Source organism: Crotalus tigris, unplaced genomic scaffold (assembly GCF_016545835.1).
Source record: "Crotalus tigris isolate CLP2741 ecotype Arizona unplaced genomic scaffold, ASM1654583v1 scf7180000018371.15429387391:27106975, whole genome shotgun sequence".
NCBI lineage: Eukaryota > Metazoa > Chordata > Lepidosauria > Squamata > Viperidae > Crotalus > Crotalus tigris.
The window spans coordinates 6,137,163-6,154,677 of NW_024096970.1; the positions used below are offsets into that span (position 1 = coordinate 6,137,163).

Here is a 17,515-nt window from a genome sequence, read left to right on the forward strand (position 1 = left end):
GCCCAACCTGAAATGGTCACAGAGAGACAGAGCATGCCTGATGCAGCCTCCAGTGACTAATAGCAACTGGGCAGATGCCATCTTCAGACTACACCACCAACCACATTATTGACTAAGCCAGTAGATCTTGAAACTGTTTGACCCAATTACCTCTTTCCCCGTCTCAATGCACAAAAAAAAGGCCAGACTGTTTTATGCAATTGTCTCAGAAGTGACAGTTCCCAACTGGATCCTTGGCTTACAAACAAGCAATTACTGTACACATTGCTCCATCACTCCAGTATATGCCCCAAAAGCGGCTTCAGACTAACCTTTCAGAGCCTGATGCCAGAGGCTAAGTGAGAATTGTGGGGTTGAAATCCAAAGGATCTGGACGACACCAGCTTAAGGAGGGCTGCCATAAAAGATATGTCCGTGCATTTTTCTTTAGCATATGCACATTTAGGGGTCTGTTCATAGAATTAAAAAAGGTAAATGTTGGAAGCAAAGTCAATGGGGAAGCCGGTAGGGAAGATTGCAAGTTGCTCCAATAAGTCGCCCCACAGCAGCCCCCGCTCCATAGTGCACACCTGCTCTCCATACCTTCCATAGGGCATCCACTGACGCACTCCAGGGTTCCCACCACCAATCCATTTCCTAGTGGCCACTGCAGCAGCCCCCCCCCCAACATTCATATACCCCCTGCACTTCTTCCTTGGGACTCCTGTCTGTTCTCGTTGAAAAACATTGCTGTCGCTCAGCAATGCAGTCATGTGAGATTATGCTTGACAGCACTTAGCGATAGCAGTCCTGATCCCAATTGGCATCATAACCCAAGGGCTACCTATATATGCTTAAGACTACATTCTTCTGTGATGCACTTGAAAGTGGATCTCAATGAATCCACTAAGACTTAACAGTTAGTTCACTGGGCACACACTTCATTCAGATTTTACTACACCTCAAAAAAAAAAAAAAATCAGAATGGAACATGATTCTCTGATCCACTGTTCACCTTTTCATTGCTTCATCAATGAATTCATAAAACTTGGGAGACAAAAACTTGGCCCAGTGTTTAACTGCAGGTAATCCTCAACTTAATGGCCACAATTACAACCATAATTTCTGTTGCTAAGCAAGGAAGCTATGTGAGTCACACCTGATTTTACCACCTGTTGTCATGCTTGTTAAGTAAATCACTGCAATTGTTAACCAAATCATGTGGTGGTTAAGCAAATCCAGCCTCCCCCATTGTCTTTGCTTGTCAGAAGCCAGGATGCTACAGCCATCATAAATACATGCCCATTGCCAAGCACCTGAATTTTTGATTAGTGTGATCAAGGGGATGCTACAACGGGAATTGCAAGAGGTCATAAGTCACTTTTTTCAGGACTGTTGTAATTCTGAAAGGTTGCTAAATGAATGCTGATAAGTCAAGGACTACCTGTATTTCATCAGCAAAGGATGGGACTATTTCTCTGCAAAATAGCCTAGTTTTTCACTGTACTGTGATGATTTTGAGACTTTGGAAAAAGTGCAAAGAAGAGCAACAATCATGATTAACAGCCTGGAGGCTAAAACATATGAAGAACGGTTGCAGGAATTGGGTAGGGCTAGTCTAGAGAAAAGAAGGAGAAGGGGGGACATGATAGCAGTATTCCAGTATTTGCCACAAAGAGGAGGGGGTCAACTTATTTTCTGAAGCACCAGAAGGCAGGACAAAAAACGATGGAAACTGATCAAAGAGAGAAGCAACCTGGAATTAAGGAGGAACTTCCTAACAGTGAGGACAATTAACCAGTGAAACAGATTGCCTTCAGAAGTTGTGGGTGCTTCATCACTGGAGGTTTTTATGAAAAGACTGGAAGCTATCAGTCTGAAATGGTAGAGTCTCCTGCTTGAGCAGGGGGTTGGACTAGAAGACCTCCAAGGTCCTTTCCACTCTATTTTGATTGCTTGATTGATCGAACCTCTAAAAATGTGCTTGGAAATTGGCAACTGATGAAGAGAAGGGTGGCCCTTCCTGCCAGAGCAGTGCAAGTCAGTTGAGTAGAGGTGTTGGCCCTTCCTGCCAGAGCAGTGCAAGTCAGTTGAGTAGAGGTGTTTGTCTACAGTGAAATGATGTACCCAGCAAACTAGAGAGCATTGTTTGAGCTTGCACAAGTCAAAAAGACTATTCTCAGTGCTTAGCAGAAAAAGAAGGGACTGGATGCAACCTTATGGTTACTGGCCCACACTTGCACTGGAACAAGCTGGTCATGTGGATCATGATGCCCCTAATTAAGTTGAAATTAACATTAGAGGAACTCAGGGTTATTTTATGAGAAAAGTGGATGGTATTCCAAAATAAAGTTGCTTCTAGTCTGTAGGTGCCAACCTTCTGCTTTGATTGCATCCATTTTCACCTCACCTTACTCATGCCATGCTCAGAGGACTAATCACAAATTGTCATGTGATCTTCAGGCCAAGACAGGTTTGTTCAGCCATGAAATAACTGATGACAGGACATTCACCACGTCAATGACACACTGCCCCCAAGGCATGTTGATCACTAATAGATGTTTGTATAGAAATTAATAGAGAGTAAGTCTACTGGTGGTAACAATAACTTTCTCATTGACTTTCCAATGATATCAAGTTGGGTCCTGAGGGAAGTTAAGAGAAGAAAGATGCTTATCCATATTATCCATCAGTTAATTTATTCTTACATACTCTTTCAAAATCATATAATTACTACACAGTATAATTTTCTCAACAAGACTGTACACCACTATCTTGATTTCTGTATGGAACCTGCTGGCACCTCCTTATACTGTAGTTTGTTGTTTTTGTTAGTCATGGTTCAAATGAGATATATTGAAGTTCTTCTGATAGTCTATACAAGACCTAAAGTTTGAACAACTGATTTATTATGACAAAAATTAAAACAGACAAATATAATTTTAAACCAGAAACAGATAATTAAGTAAATCAGCTACTCTGTTGTTAACATGAAGCTCATATCAGTCCACATTTGAGAAGAGGAAAAATTATTTTCATACATTAAGGATATATCGACCTTAAAATTCTAGGGATTGTTTTTTCCCACTGACCTGTACAAATCAAAATCTTTCTCTGAATTTTAATTTTAACCTTTCGAGGACCCTATGACAGTACTCCAAAAGAATTTTAGTGCTCACTTAATTATTTTCTTATATACAAAGACAGAGCTATGCAGCTGTCAATTTACATCAGTCATAAAGAGTTGGGTTAAGCAGCTGTCAGGATTCTCCATACTGCCAGTGAGAATATTTTGAACACATCTCATTCAGTGTTATTGGACTGAATGAAATGTTGAAAGAGTCTTTCAATTATTATTATTATTACCAACCATTTTGCAGTTCAAAACTATGTACGTTTATTAATACAACAAACAGACATAGAGAGCAGCGAGGAAAACAAAATAATTCTTCATGAGACTTCAGTGTTTAGAACTTTTTAAAGAGCTGGGGATTTGGACTTACGTAAGCAAGAAATAAAAATGAATAGCTTTCAGGGAGCTCCAAATCTTAGCAGCTAGAACACACAATAATATTTCCTTTTGGGTAAGTATGTGTTATAAAGGAATTATATAGACCTTTTACAAAAAAATGAGATGAGATTTCTTAATTAAGTCCAGTTGAACAGCTTCCTTCCTGTAATTGTCCTGCTCAATCATTTTAATTTGAAGGTCGGAGAATTGTGTCATGGAAAACAAGTCTTGCTTAGCTGAAAGAAAAATATTTATTAGAGCATAAATGTTTGTGATTAGAGTGTTTTATAACTTATACGTGGAGAGGGTTCCTCAATTTTCACATTTAATATATATGTAGATTACACATATTAAATCCAATTAGTACATTTTTTTCTTTTTTTCAAAGGTATAAAAAGTGTAATAGTTTGGTGTCCAAATAATGTTTTTTTTTTCCAAAAGACAACTAGAGTTTCTTAGGTTATTTTTTTCTTCTTTGAAAACTTTTCGCTTTTCATCCAAGAAACTTGAACTGAAGAAGTTTCTTGGATGAGAAGCGAAACATTTTCAAAGACAAAAAACAAACACTCAAGAAAGTCCAGTTGCCTTTTGCAACAAGTTAAACAGTAATAATTCTTTAACAGTGCAATTAACACTTAATGCAAGAAAAATACCTTTTCACATTTAATGAAACGAAAACAAATTTGCCATCTTTCAGACCTAAGTCGGTGGAACTTACCTTATCAGTTGCACAAGTGGATCAGAATTGGACACTGAAATTTTGCTACTTTCATGTCCCTGAAACAAAACCGAGGCAGCCATAAGTTAATTTGAGCGTATCTCCCAGTTTTTCTCCAAGAATACATTAGAGATCTTATTTTATCACAGGAAAGATCAGCCCAGTTTACTGAGAGAGGTATAACCAAGCTTCAATAGTGGGGTTAACTTAAAAAAAAAAAAAGATACTTATCTGATCATCTGGCATGGAAACTTTAGTGCCAGCCCCACTGAGAAGTCTTTTTCTATCTTAATTAAGAATGCTGCATAGTGGTGGAATTGCTTTTGACCCGGTTCCCAATAGTTCTCACTCCAGTGTCTGGCAGCTGGGGATTGATAGAAGGGAACAATTATTCTCATTTTCACTGCTTCTGGGAATTTGTGATTGTTAATTGTTCTTTGTAGTTGCACCAGGAGAATTGTTGGGGTGCTCCAGGCAAGATGTTCATGCAACATCCTGATTTCATGTCATCAGGAACAGGAGCCTACCCAAAAACACACCCTCAGCATGCCGCTTAAATGTCTGCAGTTGTTTGAGCTTGTCCAAAATGCATTAGGCTATGCAAATAAAGAACAGTTCCCATAGCATATGGATTTTTAATTCTCGTTTGTTTTTTCAAATTACTGCAACCTCACACTGAAGATCTGGAATACAGAATGCCTGAGGTTTTACAGTATGAGGGAGTTGATGGTCTGGTGAGGAAGGAAGATGAAAATGGAAATAAAATATTTCATAAGCCCAGTGCCCTCCAGATGGCCTACGATTTCTGTCGGTCTCATTCACTGGAACTTCAGCTTCTAAAACCAAAACAACTAAAACCCTTTGACTTTGTTTTCTAGAGATGTGAAGGAGAGCTTCCATCATGCTCATTGTGCAAGGCCAAACTGAATGTCCTTTACCTGACCTGAAGACAGAAGGGTCCTTTCTGTTTGTGATCCAGCCACCAAATAACACCTGAACAAATGTGCTCACATCACCACCAAATGAAGGGCCATTTCTTACTGTCCACACTAGGCTCCCCAACACAGTACCTGCCCATGGTCCCCAGCAGGTCCACAGAGACTTCCCTTGGCATCTATAAGACTTTCCCATGTTTAAATAGAAGCCTAATTCTTTTATTTGGATATTTAATAAAGGGAAATGGAGAGAAGGCGTGGGGAGAAACATGTGCCAGTTGGAAACAGTGAAGATCAAACTTACAAGTTTGTCTTCTGGGGAGACACTTGGGTAATAGTAAAGCCTTCCCTCTTCTCTCCCATCAAGTCTATGGGGCTACCCTTGAAAAGTATTCAGAGACTACAGTTGGTCCAGAATGCAGCCGTGCGAGTGATAGTGGGTGTTCCTCGGTACACCCACGTTACACCTATCCTCCGTGAGCTGCACTGGTTGCCTATTGGTCTCCGGGTCCAATTCAAGGTGTTGGTTATTACCTTTAAAGCTCTATATGGCTCAGGGCCAGGCTATTTACAGGACCACCTACTACCTTATAGTTCCCTTCGTCCGGTTAGATCCCACAGGCTGGGCCTCCTTCAGGTCCCGTCGGCTAAGCAGTGCCATTTGGCGGGGCCGTGGGGGAGGGCTTTCTGTGATGGCGCCCACATCTTGGAACCAGCTCCCCCCGAGATTAGGACCGCTCCCACCCTGTTGGTTTTCCACAAGCTGCTTAAGACCTGGCTTTTCCGGCAGGCCTGGGGTTTATAAAATCTGACCCTGGATGAATGTTATTGTATTGTTTGTTTTGTTAATGTTATATTGTGTTTTTATTGTTAGCCGCCCGGAGTCCTGCAGGAGTGGGGCGATCTATAAATTTTAATAAAATAAATCAATAAATAAATATTTGTGCATGGCCTAGGAATTGGAGGGAAGGCTTTGATCCATATTGGGGCATACCTATAGATCCTAAGTCTTCATGCTACCTGGAGGCCTGGGTTGCACCCTTTTTCTATATGGAACCGCAAGGAATGTCACTATATTTTAATCCAGCTTTGCCTGGGGCCCCAATTCTACATTGTGAAAGGTTGACTGGCTAGAGAAGATCCCATCCCCAGGCCACCCATCATCTTAGTGTTTTGCTTTTCTATTTAATTCTTTTAATTTTAATGGCTCTTTAGTGTTTTTTTTACTTTTTATTATATTATAAGCTGCCAAGAGAAGCTGCATCAGTGAGATGAGTAACATAGAAAATTTAATGAATAAATAAATAACCAACGGATATTTCGGCTCTCATCTTTCTGAACCACCTTTCTGTATTTCCTGTTCAGGAAACTCTTCTTTCTTATTTAAGTCATTGTTACTGTAGTTCTTTGGAGTTGCTGAGAAATGCAGTTCAGGATTGTGGATATACAGCTTTTAAATGCTGATTAAATAAAATCCTAATTTTTCAAAATGGTTTGCAATAGAACATGGCAGGCAGTACAAGTATTAAATCACACACATAAACAGAATTACACTTCTTTGACATCAGCTGAAAAGAAGCCTAAATATATAGAGACGATATAATTAATAAATACTTGTTCTGAATATGGAATAACTTAGCTCCAGAACATTTCTACTTCCACTGGCATTTTAACAACTTCCCTTGTCATAGCACTTCAACCATGGCATAAATATTCCCAAGAACTTTTCAGGCTGCTCATGAGACCTATTAATTTAAAAATCTTGGGGTATAATCTTTGGTTACAGGAGGGGGAAATTCTAGCCATTAGTAGGGCAAGGAACACCTACATTCAAGCAATGTTATCTGAGCACAACAATTTGGTTTCATATTCTGTGCAATAATATTGCTCTTTTGTTATATGCATGCTGGAAGAGGACACAGTGACAAAAGAAGACAAAACAGCCCAGCCTTGGTCTTCATTAAACATCCCTTTCATTCTGCTAATTAGGTGTTCACCTCACTGACCCAGCAGAAAATCAAATGACTGAAGGAGCTGTTATCAAACTGCCATTGGACTATCTGGCCTCTTGCTTTTCCTTTTAGTCTCTTTTCTTGGAAAATAAAGTCCCCTTGAAAAGCAAATTTAAAACACAAGCAGTTTGTGCTTGCCTTTAAGCATTCTGGTATATAATGGTGGGGAATGTTTACATGCCCCCAACCCAAACCTTATTCTCCTCCCTGGGCCCTGCCTCTCTCCCTTGCCTCATATTTATGACTACATATAATGCCAATTAAAATAGACATTTTTAACCTAAATAAAAAATGTGAATCATAATAAAAAAACAATCATACTAATTCAAAGAAACAGAAATGGGGCATAATACTTCAAAGGTCCAACAATATGGCAGAAATACTTTGTAAAGCAGAATCTGGAAAGATTGGTATCTGGTTTTATTATTATTTAAAAATAGGTTATTCAATAGTCTAAAACCAAATACAATGTTATAGCCTCATGCTGTATATAGGTAGTCCTCGACTTACAACCATTCATTTAGAAACTGTTCTAAGTTACAACAATGCTGGAAAAAATAATTCATGATCTGTCCTCAACTGTTGTAGCATCCCTACAGTCATATCAAAATTCGGGAGCTTGATAACTGGCATGTATTTATGATAGTTGCAGTATTGTAGGATCACACGATCACCATTTGCAAACTTTACAGTGACTTTGGACAAAACAAATTCAATGGTAGAAGCTGGATTCACTTAACAGTTCATGGTTCACTTAATAACCATGGCAAAATAAGTTGTAAAATCAGCACAACTCACTTAATGACCTCACTTAGCAATGGAAGTCCTGGGCCCAATTGTGGTCATAAGTTGAGGACTTTCTGTATGAAAATCAAGATCAGATGCACTTTCAGTGAATGCCTTGTATCACAGCTTATTGCTAAAATGAGAATTTCTTGGAAGCCACATCCTTTGCATTGCTTCTCAGAAATAAAGAAACAAAATAAGTGTTATGATTAACACCACCTTTCTCTGCTATCACAGCAGAGATGAATGGAATAGATTCCAGCCAAGTAGAACTCAAGTGAAATGTGAACTTATCCACTCAAAACAATAATATGGAAAACAAAGAGAGAATGGAATTGTAACACAGTAGGAAATAGTCTTTGAGGCCATTATCTGAAAGTGGATATTATGAGTCTCTTCGTGGTCCTCTTTGACATACTGTGAACACAATGGGTCTAAGTACTGATAGAATTCACATGTGATTTTGCCATTTCAAAATCCTTGTATGTTGTACTATGCATATTTTTTCTGTCTAGTTATCTAACCATCTATCAACTATCTATAGCAGTGGTTCTCAACCTGTGGGTCGGGACCCCATTTGGGGTCGAACGACCATTTCACGGGGGTCATCAAACAACGCAGTCCGCCATTTTTCCCCCCCTTTCCTTAGCTGTGCTACTCTCTTTTATTCTATTGGCTTTTGAAAGCCAATAGAATAGACTCTCTTGAATAGAGTCTAATTCTATTGGCTTTCAAAAGCCAATAGGAATTGTCCAGGCTGTCTCTGCCCTGCTGAGCCCGCCAAAAGTCCCATTCTGCAAACAGTGCTGCACCAGTTAAGTAGTCCTCGACTTACGACCGGTTGAGTAGTCCTTGACTTACGACCGGTTGGGGGTCACGGCATTAAAAAGGTTGAGAACCACTGATCTATAGCATCTGCCTCTCTATATATGTCTGTCTGTCTACCTTCCTATCTATTTATGTCTATCAACCTACCCGCCCCCCCCCCCCCCCCCGTTGTGTATCTACCTATCTATCTGGGAAATATCCTAACTGGGTGAAATGCTGAAAAGCTACCAAAAAGCAAAAGCACAGACACTTTCTTAACTTTAAACACTGTAAGGAAGTTGATTAAAGATTTAGAGCGGATTGTAAACTTATTTAATTCTATCACCACCACCCTTTGTAGGAAAGGTGCACTAAGGAGAGGTTCAGAAAAATAGCAACAAGAACGGAAATGGGCAGGGCACTTTCAGAGATGCTAACAAATGCAGGAAGTCCTGCACAATTAAAAACACTTGAGAAATGTGCTTTTTGTCACATACTCAGAAATCCCCCTCCCCCCCTTTATTTAGCTCTTCATAAACGTTTTAGTGCTAAGAAATTTGAAAGGCTCGTAGTTGTTTTAACCATGGTGAACATAGCAAAGAAATTCACCCAGGAGACATCTCTGCTCACTTTGGGTTTCATTAAGCAAGATGACATGAAGATTACCATGAGGTGAGGGAGGCTGCAAATTGCTGAATGACGTAAAGAATTAGGCCCCTTTATGACGTGTGGACTTCAACTCCCAGAATTCCTAATCCAGCCACACTGAATTAAGAATTCTGGGAGTTGAAATCCAGAGGTCCTAAAAGGACCATAACTCTCGGAAACCAGGTCACTCAGCAAATTTATCTCTTCTGTTCACTTTGGGCTTCAATATCAATTTCTGACATGAAGATTACCATGGGGTGAGGCAGGAGGCTGCAATTTGCTGAGTGACCCAATTCCCTAGAGCAGAGGTGGGGAACTATGGTTCCTTTATGAACTGTGGACTTCAACACCCAGAATTCCTGAGCCACTTTCTACCATTAGTCTGCTGATCAATGACCTTGGCACTTGCCATCAAACCTTGCAGATAAAACTCCCGAGGCATGGGCTTATGAGATACCACAGAGTATGCTTCCAGCAAATCAGAAAGATGTGATTCTTGACTCATTAGCATAGATCACATGCTTTAAAAGCCACTATAAAGTTGACTGGGTCCTCTGGTGTAAAATAACTCTTCCAGGGAGATGGAATAGCTTTGAATTATCCATTGAAACCTAAAATAGCTTTCATTCTGCATTTTAAAGGACATGTGGTAAATGGGTGTGCTCCTCCCATTAATATAAAGCAAAAACAAAAATGTTATCTGTAAACTAATTATGTCTCCATTCAAGTGAAAAATAAAATGCATATGAAATAGTGAACTGTTACTGGGTGGGCATGGCCAGCTCTACATCGTTGTGTCAAGGGTGCCTGGGCAGGAGTGGGACAGATCTGAGGGTCTCTGGCAGAAGGGGGTGGGACCAGGGCAAGTGCCAAGGCATGGGTCCACTGGAGGAGCCTCACTGTTTCTCTCAGGCCGTGCGGGGGGGGGGAAGGGGGTTTACAGAGCTAAGACTGAATGCGTTTCAGCATAGATGGCCACCACAAAATTGTACATTGGCTCCCGGCTGGCCTGGGCCAAGGCAGCGGAGACCCTTCTACTCACTGCCCGGCTGGCCTGGGCCAAGGCAGCGGAGACCCTTCTACTCACTGTTTCCAGGATGGGTTCGCAGGCCACATGAAACCACATGAAACCACTTCGGGGACATGTCTATCTACATCAGTGGTTCTCAACTTGTGGGTCGGGACCCCATTTGGGGTCGAACAACCATTTCACGGGGGTCGCCAAACAAGGCTGTCCGCCATTTTTCCCTTTTCTTTGGCCCCACCCCTGGCACCCAGTGATGTATAAGTGGTTGGGGGTCACCACAACATGGGGAACTGTATTATGGGGTCGCGGCATTAGAAAGGTTGAGAACCACTGATCTACATGCATGAATCATTTTGTTCCCACATCTATACCAACAGTAACATCACAGGCCCAAAGTACTTACGTACACACACACACACAAAATTAGAGGCGCTTTTATAGGTGGTGTTCAATAACTTGTTGCTAAGCAAAGCAGTTAAGTGAGTCACACCCAATTTTACCACTTTTTTGCCATGGTTATCAAGTGAATCATACAGTAATTAAGCAAATTCAGTCAAAAGCAGCTCAAAACTTTTTCAGGTCTTTTCAAAGTCATAAATTACCTCTAAATCCTGCCTTTTCCATGGAAAAATGACTTAACTTCAAATCCCATAATTCCCCAGCAGTGTCCTGGAATTGAGACTTGAAGTTCATACATTTTAAAAATTGCTAAGGATGTGAAACATCACATTAGGTGAACTTTAATCATTGATGTAGATGTTGACAAATTAATCTTGACCTCCCTTGAGGGGCAAAATCTTGCAAAGGAGAGCTAAATTTTCTAGAATACATTTAATAACACCTACTTAAAAGCAAAGATGGGAATTTGGAAAGTAATAAACTGAATATCAGCATTAGACAAGAGAAACTTTTCAGCTAAGAGACAACTGAATATTTGTGACTTGTATACTAGGAAGATCACAAATCTGATGTATCTCTGTGCTTATGGAAAATTAAAAGTTGTTGGATTGCTGTGCAGTAGATTTTTTTATATTATTAAACCACTCTTAAGCCTTCCCATCAAAGGCAGGGTATAAAATTCAAATTATATAAGGGAAAGCCAATATTAACTATTCTTATACAGCTGTTTTAGAATTAGACAAACTGAAGTTTGCTGTTTCATTAAGGAGGTGTTTAACATTGCATTCACTAAGGCTGGAACAAACGCTAAGGATGCATTTAACTCAGTCCAATGCTTGACTCACCCTATAATCCATTCTGATTGCATTGGCTGCATGTACGTAAAAACATACCAGGTCTTATTTTGCTAGCTTCTTTGTGAACATGAATGGCAATTAACTTCCAATCATCCTCATACCCAGAGGGCTGGTTACAACATCTACACTCTCAGCAGGAGTACCATATTACCCAATGCAGCATATGACTAATGCAGAGCACAAGCACACACCTTCTAGGAACACAAATAGTTCAACCTTTGGGTATCTGCCATGCAGTGTGACAAGCTGGCTCATCACGAGACAAAAAGCAGGAAACCTTTCTCAAGTCACCTGGGCAAACTGACGTCTGTCTGTAAGCTGCCCAATATGAGATGGGCACATTGGGTAGCTATATAAATTGGAATAAATGTTATCTCTCAACCTTGACTATCAATGATCTACAACAGGACACCACTCCAGCTTAATATGCAAATACTGTCCTTTCAATATTCCCTCCCACAGTTCTTGGTTACTAGCTACGTGTGCTGTATTAGTTATATAACCCAAAAGAGAGCTCATCGTATGCAGATTCAGATGCTGAGTTGGCACTGGAGAAAGCAAAGTTCTAGCCCACTTTTTCCAGAAGCTCAATGGTTGACTTTGGGCCAATCATTCTCAGTCTAACATACAACACTCAATGTTGTAGGAGAAAATGAAAGTTTCTTGAGCTCCTGAATGAAAGATATAAATCTAATAAATTTAAAAAACGAGAGATTATTTTTACTTGTCCCAGTTACCTGATGTCATAAATCTGTAGGTGTACAACAGCACAAACTGTCCTACGAAGATACACCCTTTGTTAACTATCCCAATGAACTACTACATACCCTGCTCATACAGGGTCAGTTGTGAACCCATGAACTGAGAGACTGTCTCTGTAGAGAAGAAAAAACTGTTTTTGTTCTATCATTGAGGATTCATACCATTAAAAGTTGCTACAGTGCAAAAAATGTATTTATTGAGCATTAGCACTACTGAATTTAAATTATTTTCCAGCCAGTCAATCTCACGCTGCTCTTGTAAACATCACATGGCAGTTGGGAATCTGTTAAAGAAGAAAAAATGTTCAGTATGGGTTTAAGGTGGCAGAATAGAATAAAAGCCCTAAATCCTTTCCACTAACAACTTAGTGCTCAATTCCCATATGCATGGCTCATTCAACCAGTTTGTTGAATTATACACATCAGCTTTGTTTACAGATCAAGTTTGTCTAAAAACAGTACAAAAAGTAGTTTAGCAAAATATCCCAGCCCAGGTTATGTGCAGTGCTAAAGTTATTATAGATCACTAATAGAAAAAGCACCATTATCTATATGCTTCCCTCCATGATGAGATACGGTAGCCCATCATACATACAGTGGATACTTTACAAATATAATGTACATTTGTTCCAAAGTAATTATATAAATAAGGTATGAACATTTGTATGCTAAGTAAAACAAACCTTTCTGGAGTAGCAATCACAGCAAAATGTGATGCAGCTTCTTTTATCACCAGCGCTTCAAGCTAAGCACAACACTCCTAAAAAAAACAAGCCACATGAATTAAGATTTACATCTGGCTCCAAATATAAAATGTGCAAGATGAAGACTTGGGCATCAGTAGAATCAGACATGCTTGTTTTGCAGTCCCTTTGTCTTAAGAGTACTTGACTTTCAAGCACACTTGATAGGAGACAATCACATAGAATAGCTGTTATATTTTGATTCTTTCAATTACAGTCTGATTAAGTTCTGTGGCATTTTTTAAAACCATACAACTCTGGCAACTGCAATCAAGCTCCTAGATCAAAGTAGCACAATTCACGTTATAACTGAGGTTATTTTATATGCAACATTGCACCAGTTTAGTACAATATGAGCCCCAGCTCTTTAATTTCTTACTCTTTTTCTTATGAGTAAATTAAAGCTTTGCTTTCAATGAATGCCTTATGGTTCTTACCAGGCACAAGCTTACACAAATTCTAAGCAGTTTAAATCAAGAAAACTTCCCTGGTGCTACCCATACTGACTGGAGCTAATGAATTAAAACCCAGGCATCTGGAATACATCACATTGCCAAAACTATGGACAATTCAAACAAGCCACAACCAAACTGGCTTGTATCCTTCTCCATTTACTGCTACAGTTATCAGCAAAGAACATTAAGGAAAGAATGTTGAATAATGATTTTCTTGGAACTGGCTTTTCAGTTAATTTGCAATAAATGATTCACCTGAGCAGCTTTATGAACCAATTTCATCAATCTCAACTAGAATTTCCAAGTTTTCCACCCACATTTTCTCAAAGTGCATTGATGCATTGAGAATTTTAAAAAAACTGACTTCAGCTTGAAGCTTTTAATATTACCTCTCATTCCCCAAAGAAAAGTGATGCAACTTTTCCAAAATCTTTAAAAGATTGACCAGGTAACTCTCATACTGCACATTTTACTTTATCCGCAAAGTTGTGTTATCCCATGAGCTCCTGGGAGAGGCAGAATTTGCTCCAGGATGATCTATGGTACAGTCTCCAACAAAGTCATTATATAGAGAAATGCAAAGCATTTGATTCCAAAGAACTCCAATATGCTGTTATTTCCTCTAGGACCAAGTCAACCCAACCATTCTGGTTTTAAAATGTTCTAGAACTAAATTGTCTGGACAACCACAGGTCAGAACATTCAGATCAGCATTGCTCAGGAGGGAAATGTAACATTTCAGAGTCCTTCTGAATATTCCATTTAGCAAACTGGATAGTGGGATTACTTTTAATAAGTACATTTAATGACAACACAATTTTTTTTTTTACCTTTATATTTCCTGGATGCGCTTGAAACAGCCAGCTCCATTTTTCTTAGGCTTACATGACTCCTTTTTTTCCATAGATCTAGTACAAAAGTTCTGCTATTTCTTCATTGATTCATTTGAATCCTAAAATGACACGAGACCTAGCAATTACATTACAGGCTAGTCTGCCTGGAAAAGAATAAGCACGCACCCCAGCTGATGTATCAGACAAGACTGGCTAATACAGTAAGATCAACAGTATCGCTCTGATGGGGAAAAAAGCTTTAGTCATCATACACATCAGCTCTAGAGACACACCAGAGAAGGGATGATTTTCAGGGTATTTGCAACAATAACTGTAACTTCCTTGTTTCGAAGTTTTCCCGCTATTTGCTAATCTAGCCTTCACCAAGAAATTACATCCAAGCAACGATTTACAGATAGCCTAAACTATTTTTAAAATGGTTGTTCACCTATGTGTTATATTTTCCAGCTACATGATTGCTTTTGAAAAGAATTCCTTTGGAAATTTCCACAACTCAAAAAGCAAAAATTAAAATATTATCTATAAAGCATTTTTTTTAAAAAACTCTCCTTACATGAATAAGTTTTTAACTAATATGGAAGGTGATCAAACAAAGTTTAACTGGTTGACATCAGGGGATTTAAAACAGGAGATAATAAAACAGGAACAACATTCTGTATTCTCCTTAATAGGAAATGTGTAAGTACAATACTTGCTTTGTGGTGGTGCTGAAAAGCATGCCCAGCTAGCTTGGGAGGACATGCCTCAGTGTCATCCATTCATTGAATGAATGGCTTAGAGCAGTATTTCTCAACCTTGGCAAATTGAAGATGTGTGGACTTCAATTCACAGAATTGAAAATCTGACTGGGGATTTCTGGGAGCTGAAGTTCACTTATCTTCAAGTTGCCAAGGTTGAGAAACACTGGCTTAGTCTCACTCTTTACACCGTCTCCTTCAAACTAGGAATATTAAAAAGGAGCGACCTCTACCATGCTTACAACTTTGCAACAGGTAAACAGAACCCGAGAACCAATATGGGTTTATTACTCCTTTAATTTCCAATCAAAACTCACATTGGGTAGGATATCAAAAAGTTGAAAAGCAAATCCTATGAAGAAGAATCTGGCTATTTCTTTTGTAATAAACCAGATAAAGGATGCATAGCAATCTTTAAAATATTCACAGGAAATACTGAAATATTTAGAGTCATTGCTATTGAGGTGGGTAGCTTCATTTATTTAAAGAAATAAATTTCAACAGAGGAATGACGTTTTGCCAATTCAAGTATATCCCTTAAGAGTTTGCGGTAGTTCGAATGTGTTAACAGGGAAGACTGAAAGCGCCAGCAGAACATCTATTAATATTCCAAGTTAAGTATATGCATGTGTGAGAGCCTTGTTGGTGTATTGAGTTAAGACAGGGGTAAATAACCTTGGCTTTTATGACTCGTGGACATCAACTCCCAGAATTCCTGAGCCAGCAGGAGTTGAAGTCCACTAGTCATAAAAGAGCCAAGGTTGCCTACCCCTGGGTTAAGACATCAGGCTAGAAATCAGGAACCACTGCTGAAATCTTACCAAGAAAACTGCAGGGACTGGTATAGGCAGTCCCCAGTAGTCAAGAACTAGTGTGTGGACCATAAATATCTTTCGTTCTTCACTGTTATAAGGCAGTAATACCTTTCTACACCCAACTAAAAATAATAGGGAAGCCAAGAAACTCACACGTCGCTTTAAAAAAAATATTCGCCATGGAACTGAGAGTACTTTAGGTGATTCCACATCTTTCAGCTTGGACAGCTTTGCAAGCCATTCCTCCATACATTCCTCACTGAATTCTTCTTGCCTGAAACAGAAAGAGATCAAAGATAGAAGGATTACTCAGCGTCCCTGACAAAAGCAAGGCGTATAAAATTCCCAGCCAGTCCCCAAATTTACTCCTCACGGTACAATTGGTGCGTCAGACAATTTCTGGCTAACAGCAAAAAGTTCAACACTTCCGCTCTGATGGGGAAAAAAGTCTTAAAAGTCATCACCAGCACCAAGCTAAACCTTCAAACGCTAAGATCGCATCTTGGGAGAAGAGTACCGTGAAAGAACAATGCAGGCGGGGGGGGGGAACGGGGCACTCCTAAATACATTTTGCATAACCTTAAGGGAAAGTAGAGCAGGCTAATTTAGGGAGAAAAAAAGAAAAGGGGGGATGAGAAATCGGTGAGGCAAGCTAAAATCTCGCGAACAAGAAAGAACGTGGTAGATGGCGGCGGATCGCCGAGCTGCACCGTCCACAAACAGGCCAACTCCTTACCTTCCACGAAAACTCCCAAAAAGAACGCGTGCGTCTGCGTCGCGCCCTTATATACGCTAGAGCAGCTTGGTGCGCATGTCTGTCCAAGGTATTTTGGGAAATGTAGTTTTCAACGTCCCTGGTGTATGCTAATACTTCCGTACTTTTCTTTGAGAGGTATCTGGCTTTATGGGAGGGGATAAATTACATTTGAGGATTGAGCACTTTAGTTTTGCAAATTTGGTTTGTAGACGCTGAACACAATACTATGTGGTTTAATGAAGCTGAAATACAGCACTGGTGTGAAACATAGAATGGCAACGGGCAATGATCCTTTATTCCGATAGCAAAGACGGCTGTATAATCATAAAACATGGCAAATATGTAGGAATTTGCTCTGCATAAGACGAGTGGAAGCTCGCTGCATTTGCTTATTCAAGAATATTTCTCAAAGTTCAATAGAAGGTATACATTTAATAAGGAGCACAGGCTTTATGGGATATCACACTGTTATTGTTATCGTGTTGTTTTTGCACATTAAAGTCGTTAAATTCAAGGGCATTAAGTTTATTGGATTGTCAGCCCAGTGTAAACCTTGTTTGCTTGTCAGAGCAACCACGATCCTACTTCTGCCTACCAAAGTACTCATAAAAAAAATTTAAATCTCTCATAATGTGTAAGCATTTTTCTTTAAGAAACCCAAATACTGCTGTGTGAAATTCTCTATTCTGTTCTACATATTAAGAAAGATAATGA

General features: G+C 39.5%; 1 long non-coding RNA gene and 2 other non-coding genes across 4 annotated transcripts; all 3 read right to left on the minus strand.

The window, feature by feature from the left end:
* Positions 1–2,659: 2,659 nt before the first annotated feature.
* LOC120311580 lies at positions 2,660–16,809 on the minus strand. 2 transcript variants are annotated; one of them, XR_005557664.1, is made up of 7 exons: positions 16,781–16,809; positions 16,198–16,318; positions 14,469–14,590; positions 13,124–13,200; positions 12,603–12,724; positions 4,209–4,267; positions 2,660–3,726 (listed from the first exon to the last, which is right to left on the minus strand). It is a non-coding gene; the product is annotated as an uncharacterized LOC120311580 (long non-coding RNA). The 2 variants fall into 2 exon arrangements; XR_005557663.1 differs by having other exon boundaries at positions 4,209–4,572.
* On the minus strand, positions 14,662–14,751 carry LOC120311889. Its single transcript, XR_005557756.1, has one exon. It is a non-coding gene; the product is annotated as a small nucleolar SNORD12/SNORD106 (small nucleolar RNA).
* On the minus strand, positions 16,424–16,518 carry LOC120311890. The gene has a single exon (XR_005557757.1). It is a non-coding gene; the product is annotated as a small nucleolar SNORD12/SNORD106 (small nucleolar RNA).
* Positions 16,810–17,515: the final 706 nt, after the last annotated feature.